The sequence below is a fragment of the Prinia subflava genome, chromosome 1 (assembly GCF_021018805.1).
Source record: "Prinia subflava isolate CZ2003 ecotype Zambia chromosome 1, Cam_Psub_1.2, whole genome shotgun sequence".
In the NCBI taxonomy this organism is placed as follows: Eukaryota; Metazoa; Chordata; class Aves; order Passeriformes; family Cisticolidae; genus Prinia; species Prinia subflava.
Genome location: NC_086247.1, coordinates 86639064 through 86655235, shown reverse-complemented (window position 1 = coordinate 86655235; position 16172 = coordinate 86639064). Strand labels below are relative to the sequence as shown.

The window sequence follows — 16172 nt, the reverse complement described above, 5'->3', positions numbered from 1 at the left end:
TATCAGAAGGCTGGCAATCACGGTGAGGAACCGCACAGTCTGCATGCTTGGTCAAGATGGGCAGGACCTAAAAACAAGCTTAAAAACAGAGATCATGAGGTCTCATAAAAATGAGCTGAGGGGGAGTCATTGTCCCATTCCCAAAGGGTGTCCAATGGGGGTGTCCTGGAACACTTTTTTCGACGGCGCAGGGCCGCCAAGGCCACCTGTGGGATCTTTCCTTCTCTCTCTCTTTTTTTCTGTAGAAACGGCTTGACCCACTTAGCTGGGATCCACTTCAACCCCCCATCAGTGAGGACGCAGGCGTACCCACGCCCCCACGTCACTAGGGAGAAGGGACCCTCAACCTTGCCCGAATCAGGGGACCTTACCAGGACGGGCGGGTGGCGCTCAACCTTCCAGTCGCTGTTACATTGAAAATGCCTAACTATAGGCGGGTTGGGGTTGTCGAAGGAGCAGTTTAAAAAGTTAATAACATACAAAGCCCTGGCCAATCTGACGGAGGGAGTCTCTATTTTCAGCACCTGTTGTTGTTGCTGGAGGACCCGTTTGATGTTTTGATGGGTCCTCTCGACGATCGCCTGGCCTGTGGGGGAGTGGGGGATGCCTGTCTTATGTTCCACTCCCCATTGCTGCAGGAAGTCTGCAAGCTCCTTAGATGTGTACGCTGGGCCGTTGTCCGTTTTGATCCCCTTGGGGATGCCCATGAAAGAGAAAGCCTGGATCAAGTGCTGGATGACGTGGTGGGCTCTCTCCCCTGCGTGCGCAGAGGCATACACAGCGCCAGAGAAAGTATCCACTGATACATGGACGTATTTGAGCTTCCCAAACGATGTAACATGGGTGACGTCCATCTGCCAAAGCTCACAGCTCTCCAACCCTCTGGGGTTGACTCCGGCATGCAATGTCGGCACAGCGTGGGACTGACAGGATGGACACGAGCCGACAACCGCCTTAGCCTGCTGACGTGTAAGGTGAAAACGTCGAGCGAGGCTAGGCGCATTCTGATGAAACAACTGATGGCTGAGCTTTGCCTGCTCGAAAACATCAGGCAAAGGGGCCATCGCCACTGGGGCAGCGAGGGCATCCGCCCTCCTGTTTCCCTCGGCAATGAACCCGGGCAAATCAGTATGTGACCTCGTATGCATCACATAAAAAGGGTGCTCTCGGTGGGATACAAGCTTGACTAGTTTCGAGAGCTGCTCATATAGAGCTGGGTTAGACACCTGCTGCAACACGGCCTGATCAGCTCTAGACACCACCCCCGCAACATATGCGGAGTCGGTTACTAAATTGAAGGGTCCGGGGAATCTCTCGAACGCCCTGACGACAGCGGCCAACTCGGCAATCTGAGGAGAGCCCTCAACAATTTTAATATCTGCATCCCACTGCCGAGTTTTGGGATCCTCCCAAGTCATGACTGACTTGTGAGAAGCCCCGGACGCGTCAGTAAAAACGGTCAGAGCATCAAGGGGTCTCTTGCTCCGGACACTCTTTAATGCCAATCGAAAGGTTACTTCCGAATTGAACAATTTGTGGGCCGGCCGATGAATTGAAATTTGTCCCGTAAAGGAATCTAGAGCGAATTGCAATGCTTCATTTTCTTGAAGCAGGTGTTCTAACATAGGTTTGGTTATTTGGCCCGTTGATAGACTAATTGGTATGTGAATGTATTCAAAGTCACAACCGGCCAGATCCCGCATCCGCGTTCTAGCTTTGCGGATCAGCTCAGCCATGAGCTCCTGCGGCTGTGTCATCCTCTTGGGCCGGTGGTGGCTGAGAAAGACCCACTCTATAATAAGAAGAGGATCTCCTCTGCCTTGGCCCTTGGTGTTATGTGATGTAATAGTGTCCCACTGAAAAATGATCCCGTAGAGATGTGGCAGCTTACCCATTATGATGAACCTGAAGGGTAGCTGGGGATCACACCTGTGCGCCTGTCTCGACGACATTGCCTCTTGGACTTTCTCCAACGCTGCTTTTGCCTCTGCAGTAAGTACCCTGGGAGAACTAAGCTCCTCTCCCCCTTTCAATAAATTGAAAAGGGGTGCTAGATCCTCGGTGGTCAGACCTAGCCAGGGCCTTACCCAGTTCAAAGCACCGCAGAGTTGATGGGCATCGGCAAGGGTACGGACGGTAGTCCGAATGTCCAATTTTTGAGGAACAATGGTCCTCTTTCCGATTTCCAGGCCCAGGTACTTCCAAGGCGGCATCTTCTGAATCTTATCTTCTTGCAGCTCGAACCCTGCAGCAACTAACGAACTCGTTAACAGGTCAAGCGCTCGTGACAGTTCATCGTCCGTCGGCGCGCAAACGAGGATGTCATCCATATAATGATGGATGACAACCCCCTCCGCGGCTGCGCGCACAGGGTGCAGCAAGGAAGAGACAAATTGCTGACACATCACTGGAGAGTTCTTCATCCCCTGGGGGAGGACTCTCCAGTGATATCTCTTCCTTGGGGCCGCTCGGTTGATGGAGGGAACCGAGAAGGCAAAACGTGGTGCGTCGTCCGGGTGAAGTGGAATTTGGAAAAAACAATCCTTAATATCAATTACGGCCAAATTCCAATTTTGGGGTAGCATGGTGGGGGACGGCATTCCTGGTTGCAGGGACCCCATGTCTTCGATCACATTGTTAATTTGCCGGAGGTCATGGAGGAGGCGCCATCGTTTTTTGTCACTCTTGCGAATGACAAAAACTGGCGAATTCCACGGGGAGTTGGTCTCCACTATGTGCCCCCTCTGTAATTGCTCCTCCACGAGCTCCTCAAGCGCCTTCAATTTCTCTTTGGACAGCGGCCACTGTTCGACCCAGACTGGTTCATCTGTTTTCCAATTCAGTTTCAGGGCCGGGCGCTTCTCAGTGACCGCTATTGAAAAATCCTGTGGAGGGTCTGGAATGCAAATTGTGACCCCCCACTGAGACATGAGGTCTCTCCCAAACAGGGGCCGTTCGTAATCTAAAACAAAAGGACGAGTAGAAGCCAATTGTCCTTTTGGTCCCTCGAATTTTACCACGCTTTTTGATTGTTTTGCCGATTGAAACCCACCTACACCACGGATGTTTGCAGGCACGTCTTCCAAGGCCCAATGTGACGGCCAATCCTTGGTAGGGACGATCGTCACATCTGCCCCTGTGTCGAAAAGCAGTGGTGTCTCTACTGATTCATCCCCTAGTATCATTTTACACATGATGATGGGCTTCTGTGTCGTAACGCGATGCACAGTATTCACTGAGAGGGTGTAATGCTCGGGATCCCCGTAGGGAAGAGCCTGTGCAACAATTTGTCCTTTTGGGACAAATGTTGGGGGATGAGTAGTTCGCAGCCAGATCATGAGGGCCCTGGGATTATTATAGAGTGTCCCAGGGAGCACCTCAATCTCTTGCGGAGTATGTTTGCAATCGCCGATGACGATGAACTTACCTCCTCTCGCCAGCGGCCAGTCCCCTAGCTCCTTCGGGTTGAGGGTGACTTGATGCCAATCCCGATCCCGTAGATGTAGGCTCCTGGTAAGGTGTAACCTGAAGGGTTCAAAGAGAGAGGAAGTGGTCAATATCGGCATAGCTAAGTCCCAAGCAGGATTTAAAAATGTCCAGTCCGGTGGTTTTATGTCGTTCCAGCGACCCCCAAAGACATCTCCCCCTTTTTGGTCCACCCTGTTGGGGTCATCACGCCGGGTGGACCCGCGCTCCCCCTTTAGTTTTTTGGATCACTGCGGGAAGGTTGCGGCGTTCCCGGCGGTGTCGTGGGATTCCTTCTCCCCCTCGGTTTTTTCGGGCACTCGTGCGCGAAGTGACCTTCTTCTTTACAGAAGAAGCAGCATCCACGCCGAGCGGGATTATCTTGCATTTGAGAGCGTTGACTGGGACGCTCTGCCACACGCACTGTCCTTGCGGGGATTGCAGGTGGAGCTGGAGCAGGTTGGTTTTGTCGAGCAAGGAACGGGACCTTCATCTGGCAGACTTGTAACATTGCCTGGAGGGTACGTGGAGGGTCTAGGGGAAGACTTAGAATGGCCTGTTTACAAAGGTTATTTGCATTAACAAAGACAAGATTGTCCCTGATCTTTCCCCTAGCACTCTCGTCTGGAACTTGCACTTCCAGAGCCCTGGAGAGTTTCTCCACAAAGTCTACAAAGGGCTCTGATGGTCCCTGTTTGATCGTGGTAAAGGGTGGTAAAGGTGCGTGTGGCTGCAGTGTAAAGAATGCCTTACAGGCAATGTCCTTGATGATTGGGAGAACTGAGGGAGGAATCAAGAGAACTTGCGCATCAGGGGAACTAAAGGAGCCCTCTCCGCTGAGCAATTCAACAGAGAGGGGGTTCCCCTGTTCATCTATAGCTGGAAGTGGCAGTGCTGGAATGGCTTCCCTCAGTGCTTGTTTGAAGGCGGCTTCCCAGAGGGTGAACTCTGTGCCGTTCATCAAACAAGCAAAGAGTTGCCTAAGATCCGCAGGTATTACTGTGACCCCAGCTAAGTCCGCAGTTAGGAGGCCACGGAAGTATTGGCTCTCTCTGCCAAACTCTTTATGTGCCTTGCATAATTCTCTAATTATATTTTGAGAAAACGGATGCCAATTTGCTTTTTGGATGTCACCACCTCGGGTTTTTCTGTAGGTGACCGGCGCTGCAGAGAGGCTTACTTCCTCATTCCCATCGCTACTATCTTCCGGTTCCGAAGCGTGGGAACCGGAAGAGAGAGCGTGGGAATTTTGTTGCAAAGATGGCCTCCTTCCGGGGCGGGGAGATGTGGCTGACTCCGCCCAGGAGGTGGACGAATGGGCGGGGCAGGAATGGGGTGGAGCACCGTGGGAAATGGGAGGGGTCATGGGAGGGGTAGGGGTGGAGCGAGTGGGAGGGGCTTTCCGGGAGGTGGGAGGAGTGGTAGGAGGAGTTGTGGGAGGAGTTGGGGCGGGACGAGAGGGTGAGAATTTTCGGGATGAGGGAGGGGTTGTGGGAGGAGTCGGGGAAAGGAAGGGGTTGGATGAATAAGGAGAGGCGGGGAATAGGAAGGGGTTGGATTGAGGGGGAGGTGGGGGGAGGGACAGGGGGTTCTGGGAAGAAGAAGGTGTCGACCACGAGGGCCACCTGCCGCCATTTTGTGGGGCACAGGCGCCATCTTGTGGCTCCTGTGACTCCCTTAAATTAAATTTAACCTTGGGCTTAACTGTAGGGGAAGAGGGGGGAAGGAAAGATCCCCGAGTTGCCTGGCCAGGGCGTCTCAGGGAGTCCCCAGCAGTCCGGCCAAGACTGCTGAGGCTGGGGGATCGAGAATTTTGAAGAAAGCCTGGGCTAGCAGCCCTCTGGGTTGCTGCTTTCTTCAAAATTCCCTTCTTTGGGACCGAAGGGCTGGTACTGGGGTGAGGGGGAACTGGGGTAACTCGTCTATTAGGTGGATTTTCTTGCACCTTTTGCCTCTTGGTGATAGCTTTTAACTGCGAAATTAAAAACATAAATTTTTGTGCCTCTTTTTCTGTTGAATTGCCCAATTGAACCAATTTCTTCTCTGCAGCCTCCCAAAACCGGGAGCTGCGAACTGTCACCTCTGTAGTATTAGGAAAGTGCAAGAAAAGCCACCTGATCAGCCTTTTCAAACAACTACTCGAAAACTGAATTTTCTCCAACTCCAACATAGAAACACAAACATAATAGGCTCCTTTTTGTGCGGAACTCAGAGAGGCACCCATTCTCTCGGAGATGTTAAAATCCGCACACTCCCAGGACCGAACCAAACCAAGGAACACAAAAGGAAATTAAACTGCCACGCACTTAAAACCGGCAAACAAAAACACACTCCCTACAACCGCAAAACCACCGGGGCGTGACACAACCTCCGAAAATACAACCTCCCCCCAAACAAAATAAAACCGACACGAACTAAAAGAACTCAAAGCACCAGGGATCTCCCGACCGGGAAGATGAGCCCCAAAACCCACCTCCCGGGGCCGCGCGACCACAGTCCGGGGGCTTCGCCCACACAGAACTGCACGAAAAACCCCTTGCGGTCAAAAGGGGGTTTATACTTACCACCCTGGCGTGGGTGCTGAAAGCCGGTCCTTGGGGGTTCCTCTGCCGGGGGAAGACGCTCTGTGGAGTGCAGCACAGCGCGCTACCTTCCCCTCCTCGGGGAGCACCTCCTCCGAAGAGGCAGCTCACACCCGAGGCGGCGCGACGTCCAGGAGCTTTCTTCGTGAGGCCGGCCCTATTCCGGACCTCACTAACTCCGTCCGTGGGGTCTTCCTCGAAGACAAAAACCCCTTTCAGGGGCCCCACGTTGGGCGCCAGGCGCTTGCTGCAGTGCCTCCTGGAGCCACTGGCTCTTGCCCCGAGCTAGCCCAGGCACTGGGACAAGGCGCAGCCTAGGGTCAGTCTGCAGGCAGGGCGAGCAGGACTGACTCCTGTGGGCTCTGTGTCCCTGAAGGGGCTTAGGAGGGATGTGCTGAAGCAGCAAGGCAGAGGAAAAAGGAGGACCCAGAGATGGTGCAGCAGAGAAGGTTTATTAGCCTCACTCTGAGCCCAAATCTGGACCCGGATACTGGTCGTGCACAGAGTTTTAAGGGGGACAAAAGGGGAGGAGAAAGGGGTGGGGTTGGCCGCCTCCGGCCAATGGGATACAGTCTCTAGGGTAGACAGGGGAGGGGAAAGGCACTTCGGACTAATCACAGAGAACTGGGATGGGAAAACCAAAGGCAGGAAGGTCTAAAAATATCCCCTTGTGAGGGAGAAGGAGAGAACAAAGGAATATTAATTAGGGGGGGTAGGGGTACATAGAACTGAATTGTACAAAGAACCAAGCTTTACAAACAACATTAAAGATAAAAAGAACATGCACCACCACAAGTAACTGCAACAGTCACCCTTCTGCAATGTCACTCATGATCACTTCTTGCTCTTCATAGTTTAAAAAACCCCAGGACTAACTCATTCTTCCAGCTCATCAGTGACTAACAGTTGTTTTATCATCCTTTCAATTAGAAAGCACTTATCAGCAATCTTTGCTAGCTCACTGCATGAATTGACCTGTCATTCACTGTCTCAGCCCTTGGAACTGGTAGTTAAGTTTAGCAATCTGCCTCAGCAGCTCCAACCGAGATACGTGGTATGTGAGTTGGCAGACACTTTGGGATTTCCTTCCCAATAGAAAAGGGCTTTAAGAAAAGGGAAGAAGGGTCCCAGGAGATGCCCTGTGTCAGGTACCTGCAACCCTGAAAGCCTCACAAGCAGAGCACAGTGAGTGGCAGGGAGCAGCTCCACCATGGCTGGGGGTGGGCTGCAGGAGGGTGTCAGTGGGACCAACCTAACTACCTATGGCCCAGGCAGAGTAGCAGATTTGTTTTGAGTTGGCTACCACAAGCTAGGACCAGCACACGCCTAGCCAAGCACCTGTTTCATCCCTAAACTTTCCAAACTGCATGCTTTTGGAACCGGAAAAGGAGATTTTGCACTTCATTCTCGATGTTCAGGTATGTCAGCCTTGAAGTTTGGGCACAGATACAAAGCTCTGAAGTCTGGGTACCTCTTTGTTGTTGAGCAAGGGGTAAAGCAGAGCAGTTGCAGTGAAGCATGCTATGTATGATGAAATCTGGAGATCAAGTACACTGACACAGGTCCTACATCTTCTCCGGCACAGTTCTCCTTAGTGCCGGCAGACGACATGTCCTATTGACAGTGTAAACAACAACAACAAATAATGTAAGCCAGCCTCCTGCTGAAGGAAGTTTACTAAAGGGGTTGACCCTATGGAAAAGTGACTGAGCTGCAATGGCATGGTGTGATTTGCCATGCTGACCCAAGGGTAATGCTAGCAATGTCATAGGTATTGCTGACATTGAGGCTGCATGCCTGTTGTTATCTCCTGGCCTGTCCAGGTATCATTTTCTTTTTCAGATAAGAGGAAATTTGCAGATTGCTTACACTAAAGTCATACTGCTGGTAAAGGAGCTTTGCCCCTCATCTGGATCTGTAGATGATGATAGTTGATAGGGGCTGATTTTCAGTAGCTAGCTCAGTGTTTCTTTGAACAAACTTTACTCTGAAAAAACAGGCATCTTAAAAAAACCCACAAAATCCTCTTCACAACTGCCAAGGGGTACAGAAATGCCAGGATTCCCATTACTCAATCCAAAGTCAGGTTCAAGTTGCCTGACCTCAGTACCAGGTAAGATAATGGAGCAGTTCATACTGAGTGCTATCGCACAGCACTTACAAGATGGCCAGGGTATCAGACCCAGTCAACATGGGTTTACAAAGGGTAGGTCATGTCTGACCAACCTGGTCTCCTTCTATGACCAGGTAACTCGTCTGCTGGATGCAGGAAAGGCTGTGGATGTTGTCTATTTAGACTTCAGCAAGGCCTTTGATACTGTCTCCCATAGCATACTCCTAGATAAGCTGGCAGCCCACGGCTTGGACAGGAACACTCTTCGCTGGGTCAGGAACTGGCTGCATGGCCGGGCCCAGAGAGTGATGGTGAATGGGGCAGCATCCAGCTGGCAACCAGTCACCAGTGGTGTCCCTCAGGGGTCTGTACTGGGACCAGTTCTATTTAATATTTTTATAGATGACATGGATGAGGGCATTGCGTCCTTCATTAGTAAATTTGCAGACGACACTAAGCTGGGAGCTTGTGTTGATCTATTGGAAGGGAGGAGGGCTCTGCAGAGAGACTTAGATCGGTTGGATGGTTGGGCAGAGTCCAACAGCATGAAGTTTAATAAGTCTAAGTGTCGAGTTCTACATTTTGGCCACAAAAATCCCCTACAGCATTACAGGGTGGGGACAGTGTGGCTGGACAGTGTTCAGGCGGAAAGGGACCTGGGGATCCAACCGGTCGACAGCCGGTTGGATATGAGCCAGCAATGTGCCTTGGTGGCCAAGAAGGCCAGTGGCATCCTGGCCTGCATTAGGAATTGTGTGACCAGCAGGAGCAGGGAGGTCATTCTTCCCCTGTACTCGGTGCTGGTGAGACCACATCTTGAGTGCTGTGTCCAGTTCTGGCCCCTCAGTTTAGGAAGGACGTTGAGATGCTTGAGCGTGTCCAGAGGAGGGCAACAAAGCTGGTGAGGGGCTTGGAACACAAGCCCTGTGAGAAACGCTTGAAGGAGCTGGGGTTGTTGTTGGGGGTTAGATTTGGTTTTTTTTCTTCTCACAGAATTTCTTCCCATAAGTTTCCAAGAAGCCTTAATGACTACTTAGTCAGAACAAAAAGGGGTACTTGAGGGATATGGCAGCACGAGGCTACACCTATTGTTTCTGAGTCCCTGGGAGTGTCCCTCAGAGGGGAGAGAGGATGAGCTTTGGGAAAGGCAAAAAGACAGATCTGGGGAAGGGGGAGGCACTCTTGCTCTCAGCGCCGAGGAGGACGGTCAGGCTGCCCTCTGCCTCTGCCTCGTCCTGGGAAATCTATCGTCATCTGCTGTGTACCCGGGAATCCTGAACTCGCTTTCTCCAGCCTCTCCCCCCACCGCCGCTGCTTCTTCAGACCTTTGAGGCTCTCCTGCTACTCTGTAGCCCTGCACTGCCCAGCCCTGCCGGGACACCCCTGCTGTTCCAGCTGCCAGCGCAGAGCTCCTCATCTCATCCACCAGCCCGGGACTTTTCCTTCCTTCCAGTTCGGCCTCTCGGAGTCCTGCAGGGGCACCCAGATCAAACTGCTCTGGGCTTTTGTAAAAGAAAGCCCTCAAGGTTCTTGATTCTGTTTATTATTGATGCTGTAGTTGTTGTTTGTTTGTCGTTTTGTCCTATATACTAGTAAAGAACTGTTATTCCTACCCCCATACCTCTGCCTGAAAGCTCCTTTAATTTTCCTTTTAATTGGAATAATTTGGAGGGAGGGGATTTGAATTCTCCATCTCTAGGGAAGTCCTGCCCCTTCCTAGCAGATATCTGTCTTTCAAACCAAGACAGTTGTTTAGCCTGGAGAAGAGGAGGCTTAGAGGTGACCCTATTGCTCTCTACAACTTCCTGAAGGGAGGTTGTAGACAGGTGGGGGTCGGTCTCTTCCACCGGGCAGCAACTGACAGAACAAGGGGATACAGTCTCAAGCTACGTCAGGGAGGGTACGGGTTAGATATTAGGAAAAAAATTTTCACTGAAAGAGTAATAAAGCACTGGAATTGTCTTCCCAGGGAGGTGGTGGAGTCACCACCTCTGGATGTGTTTAAAAAAAGACTGGACATGGCACTTAGTGCTATAGTCTAGTTGAGGTGTTAAGGCATAGGTTGGACTTGATGATCTTAGAGGTCTCTTCCAACCTCATTATTCTGTGATTCTGTGATTCTGTTTTGGAGGAAATGCACAATTTGCAGGGTTCACTGAACCCCACAGAAGATTTGGATTTGAATTTTTTTGGAGCGGCCCTAAAATATTTCTTACTGTTTATGAACAGTTCCTTACTTATTCCTTACATTGTTTTGCCACAGGAAACATCCTAAGGAGATTTTTCTGCTTCTTCTTTTCCCCCTCCTTCCACTACACCAGGTTCGTCTCCCTGCTGCCTTAAGGAGACCACCTACAACTTAAGGAAATAAAGACCTCTGTGAAAAAATACAGGCAAACCTGATATTTAAGGGTCAGCTCCCCACAATATTTACCTAGTTGTCTGAGCTGGTCCAACCACAAAATGGGGAAGGAAAAAAAATCACTATCATGTGGTAGCTGGGAAGGTAACCTCTGTTAAAAAACAACAACAAAAACAAAACAGTGTAAAATTGATGGGAAAAGTGCCAAGGAGAGGAAAGGAAAAGGACTCTGATATTTATGAGGTATAGTAAATAATAGCACTAGGAGGTAGTGCTTGGTGAGGATAAAGCAGCAGACATCTTTAATTTTGGAGCAGAGACACTGGGTTTTGTCTAGTATAATTTATTTATGAGGTTTCTCTGTGTTTATAGGGGAAAAAAGTGCTACTGAATATGAATTAAAAAAAAGAAGAAAAAACAGATGGGCAAAAAAATTACACTTTCCTCCCTGAAACCACCCAGAGATTCCTTACAGCATTCTGGACCCTAAGGATCATGTGCCTTAACTTCAGACCTGAAAAGTAGAGTAGGAAAGAAACAGTTTGGAGCAAAGGCTGCCTTTCCTCACCAAGGCACTAAGCAGGGATGTAAATTACAGGGTATATGTTTCAGGCCCCTTTCAGTACACGGCTCCCGTAAGAGCTCCAGAGTAAGATAATCCTCTGGAGATCAGAGGCAGCGTGCTATTAGCAGGAGCTCATAGGTTACATTTAGTGGTGCCTGGGGTACCTTTATGCTGAAGTGTTAGTGTCAGCTCGAAAGCACATTATCTTTCTCTTGAGTCTAATTATACATTCATTGCACATGCAACAGAATAATCAAATGTGTTTAATTAGTCGAAAGATTGTGCTTTAAACCCACAAAAGCAAGGCAGGAAGGAATAAGGATGAAAAGTCAAATAGCCTCTTTTATCTAATCGCATCTCTGACTACCTGGGAGTCCCCAAGCACCAATGTGAAAGATACTGTAAAAATATTTAAATCTAAAGCCATAGCTGAATATGCTATAGACACAGCAAACCCCTGTGTTTCTCTTATGCTTAATGACCAGTTGAACTGTTCCTAATTTACACCAGTTCCTATAGAAAAGGAAAAGTGTAATGTTTGTGTCCACTCAGCCCCTCAGTAGGATCACCTATAACATTTGTGGTGTGGGCAAAATACTTTCTGTTGTTTGCAAAAGAAGTTTGTTACCTGCTTTAAAAATGCCTTATTTATATTTTACCATTAAAGAGCATTAAGCAAAGTTCTCAAGGATTTCCATTAAAGTTTGGTTAATAGCGCAAATAGAGGGTTGTATTTAATTATAAACCATAAAGGCTACACTCTTGAAAACAATGTCATCATTTTATCTTTTCATCTGAAGTACCTTGGTTTTTCTTGTTTTTTGGTGTGGTAAGTTAACTGGATTCTGCAGGTGCTTTCTGAAATCTAACGGTGACATAATTGTTATATAAAGTTGCAGCAGATAAGATTTTACCATGGAGCCTGTGGCTGAAGAAGAGATCCAGCAAGAAGAAGAATGAAGGCTTGTGCTTCTGCCAGTTCACTCACTACTTAGCCCAGGGTGAGTACTTTTGGCTCAGATTTTCAGGAGTGGTCACTCTGTCCCCAAGCCCATTCATGTGCCATTATTTTATACTCATTTGCTGAGTATCAACAGCCCCAAGGGAGACAGTCTCTGGACAGGCATTGGCCCCCAGCCAGGCATCTCCAGGCTCTTCCCAGGGGAGCTGAGTGCCCTGGCCATGCTCTGGGTCAGCCCAGCTTCACGCAGCTTTGACTCTGCTTATCCCCACTCAAGTAGTGTAATGCCTTTATCTCAGAGACATTTTGGGTGGAAGGGACACCTTCAAAGTGGAGTCATCTTCCATACAAAATCAGCTCTTTCCTGGGCCAGGACAGAGGCCTGAAGATATGGGTTTTCCCAAGGTGTGGTCTGTGGTATGTGATTTAGTGCAAAGACAGTGCAAGAGTGAAAGAAGAAAACAAACCATGAAGTGAGCTGAAAATCCAGCTCCTAGAATTAGAGGAGTTAAAGGCACTCGCTCCTGCCTTAACAGAGTTTAGACAATTAAAATTAGGCATTACTATTGAGGATTAATTAGCTCAGTTGGGATGGGTGATAATGAATACCCTTCAGTGGGTTGTGACCATGAAGATGCTGTATCCATGGCCCGTCTTTGAGAACCTGCAGACTTTCCCCAGAGAATGGGTGTCAGAATAAATCTGCTCAGTATTCCCAAATATGATGGTTTCATCCTAGAAAGACAGGACCTTAGTGAAAGCAGAGTATAAAAAAGCCACTTCATTCTAACCAATATCATACAAAGTAGTGATAGTTTTATTTCCTTCTAGGCTGGGAGCATGGTGCCATGCGCTGAGCATGAAGAAGGATACAGTAAATTTATTCCTTTAGCACTTTTGAAAATCACTGTGTCTGTGTATGCAGCGTGTGGAATTTGTCATGCAAACACCTATGTTGTTTTAGATACCCTTAAATATGCTTTGAAAGGGATCTCAAAGAATACAAGATATTGAGGGACTGATTGACACTTTCTATGTACAGCACAGGACCATGAGACACAGCTCCTGAACTGCGAGCACTTGCTCTTGCTACAGGCACTAACTGAGGGAAGCCTAGGTGGCCGTATCTCCCTGCTCTCCTCCCAGCTTTGCAAATAAATGCCAGGTAGGTTGAGGCAGTCTTTGGCACTTTGGTGCAAGTGAATCTCCTCCTGTGCTGACTCTTTCATAGAGGAGATCAGTTCGAGCCACATTTTCTTCCTTCTTCCCCCTTTGCAGCTCCTGTCATTTGGAGATGCAGCTGGGGAGCAGAGTTCACTCCAGTGTGTCTTCTGAGGAGCAGGTTGGCCTGTTTGGGTTTCTTTTCATGAAGCTGCAATGACCAGGCTGTGGAAAAGGTGTTCAGAGGGCTGGAGCCATTGTGGCACAGCTGGTAGGAATATTGAGGAGGAGGTAGTGAGGTTGCAGTTGTAACTGTAAGCACAACCTCTGGCCATAAATTTGATATTTTCTCCTCCTAAAATACCATCTGCTTGCTACTGTTTACATTCCATGCCAACCCTCACACATTCAGGCAAGTCTGTGCTACAGGGACACCTGTGGTCACAGCTCCTCCCTGAAGTCATCTTTGCAGCTTGGGAGGAAGGTGACCTCCCTTTTCAGAGTACTTCAGCCTGAATTAACAGAAAACTGCCTGTGGTTGTGGGCACACTACTTTGAGTGTTTATGCCACTTATCTATTACTTAAAGATGGAGGTTTTGAAGACACTTTTAAGTGATTGTTTTTTCTTTCTGCTGCTAATCTTACAGTGTCAGGAGTCTGCACTCATGGGAAAGTTGCGCCAAATTACCTCAAGGGGCTTTAAGTTTAGTTACAGTGACATGGGATGAATTATGCATGTGGAGGGTAGGGAGGCTCTGTAGAAGGATCTGGACAACACTGGAAGCAAAGTGTGACCTTCCAGCTTCCCACTGTGCTCTTTCACTTCACTTTTCTGGTCAGTCACGAGAGCTCAAGCAGAAGGCAGCCGACTCTCCCCATCTCCCATCACCCTTGCAGGGCTGCTGCTGTGTACTCCACTGCAGGGCAGCCGTCCCTGGCACGAGGTTTGCTCCCCGACAGGCTCGTGTGAGCACTGGGGGGACTCCAGCCTGTGGATCCTGTACCGCATGGGGTAGGTGGATGATTCACAAAAGCTGGGATTGTGCCCTGCTAGCAAGCAGCAAAGTGAGCAGTGATGCTGCCAGCCCTCTGCAGGGTGAAGTGAGCCTCCCCAAGGCAGCCCTTTGTCCCTTGGAGGGAGGATGAGGAGGAAGTATAAATCACAGCCGGGTTTCCATATGGTGACCTGAAGGCCTTTACCTCTGCACGGTGTTTCACAAACAGCACAGCGGCCCAAGAGATTACTTTTGAGCTTGTTCTGGTTTTCCCACCCAGCGTGGCTCGGTCCCTAATAAAAATCAGCAGGCAGCAGGTTTCTTGGGTAACCACCGCTCCATGAGAAAAAGTGAGAGAAAAACAAACCAGGAAATACGGACTGTTGGGTTTCGCCTTGCTCATCCGTAAGGCCTGTGTGCAGATGAGAATCGCCAAAGGTCAAAAGGCCATCAGCTTCATCTTCTTCCCCTTAATTTGTATGTCCACTGTTACTGGATGGGTCCAGCCTGTGGATGCCTGTATCTCACTGCTCTTTTCAGGATGCTTCCCAGTGTTTTTGGACAGAGGTGAGGACAGGGGCTTCCTATGGGAAATCAGCCCATGGGGCCTCTGGCACCATTAGTGTGCTGAGGGATGAGTGAGGAGGCTCTTGAAAGGAGGAGCCCTCAAAGCTTGCAACTGCAAAAATCCAAAAGCAAAACAGTGGAAAACTGGCTGGATAAATGTGGAAAGCTCTTGGAAATAAACAGCCCACAGAGGCACAGCCAACCTTTTTGAAACCGGTTTAAAGCGATCGGTTACTGAGTCCTCCTCCACGTGGGTTGAGCCTGAGGGGAAGGCTGGCACGCCCTGCGAGGTGTGCAGGGGGCACAGCGGGTCCCTCTCCCAGCCTCCTGGGACTAGAACGTGCAGAAGAGAAGCCAGCTGGCAGTGTTGGAGGCCAAGAGCCCCCCTTCCCAGGGGCTGGAGCAAAGTTGAGGGCATTGAGCAAGATACAGGGCTGAGTCTGGTGTGCCCCGATGGTGGCAGGGGAGGGCGGGGGCATGGCAGGGCTGTGGGAGTTGTTGTCACCCTGCATCCATCTTGCCTCACAACACTTTTAAAGTGCTAACATGCTTTATGACGCCAAGCAAGTGAAATGAAATAGTGGCTCCTGGCTCCTCGTAACTTGTGTAAATTCCAGTTGTGACAATCCTTTTTCTGGCAAATGGAGATGTTTATCCCTATGCTCTCCTCGAGTTGAATTAGCTCCCACTAGGAAGAGCTCGCTAAAAATGTGCCTGCCTGGCTACTAAACGGCTGCATAATTGTCCCTCTGCCCCTTCCTGGAGCTGCACATAAAAAGTGCAATCCAAATTCCTGGGCAAACCAGGCAGGGCCCTGGAGAGCACTTCCCGCCCCCCTTCAGGAATTGAACGTCATGCCTAAAGGATAACGCAGGATTAGGGCAAGGGGAAAATGAGTGGCTTACACAGATCCCAACTGCAGCGAGGCTCAGCAAAACGGGTCCTTATTCCCAGCCACAGCCCGCTCTCTTTTCTCTTTTTTTAAAATAAAATTTGTTATGATTGCAAGGGGAAGGAGGAAAGGGCCTCCAGATTATGAAACAGGCGGAAGAGGAACAGTGAGAGCTCCCTGAAAGCCCCCAGCCCCGGCCGCAAGGCGCCCTGCCCTCTGCCACACGGCAGCCTACACGGGAAACCCTTCCCGGCCCTTCCCTGCCTGTCCTCCCCCAGCCCCTCCTCCTCTCCCGGAACACACAGGCACTAGTTATTAGGGATTAGGTAGAACAGATGCATGTAAGATGCTTACTGCCTTTTCCAGACACAAGGCCACTTTCCAATCAGCTCAGAGGAAACAGGGTAATTAGATGGAGTCGCGGTCGGGGAGTGGGGGGGGGAATTAGCCTCTTACTCAACCAGAGCCTGCAAGGCCACCTCTTCCCCCCACACTGCCTCCTTTCCCC

At 49.8% G+C, this 16172-nt stretch overlaps 1 long non-coding RNA gene across 2 annotated transcripts in view; it reads left to right on the top strand.

Annotated features, from left to right (window-relative positions):
• Positions 1–16172, top strand: part of LOC134552851 (uncharacterized) — a 72665-nt gene that overhangs the window by 32101 nt on the left and 24392 nt on the right. For both annotated transcript variants that reach the window (XR_010080959.1, XR_010080960.1), the window contains exons 2-4: positions 11981–12088; positions 13091–13213; positions 13327–13390. This is a non-coding gene — a long non-coding RNA (uncharacterized LOC134552851). The remainder of the gene's footprint in view (positions 1–11980; positions 12089–13090; positions 13214–13326; positions 13391–16172) is intronic.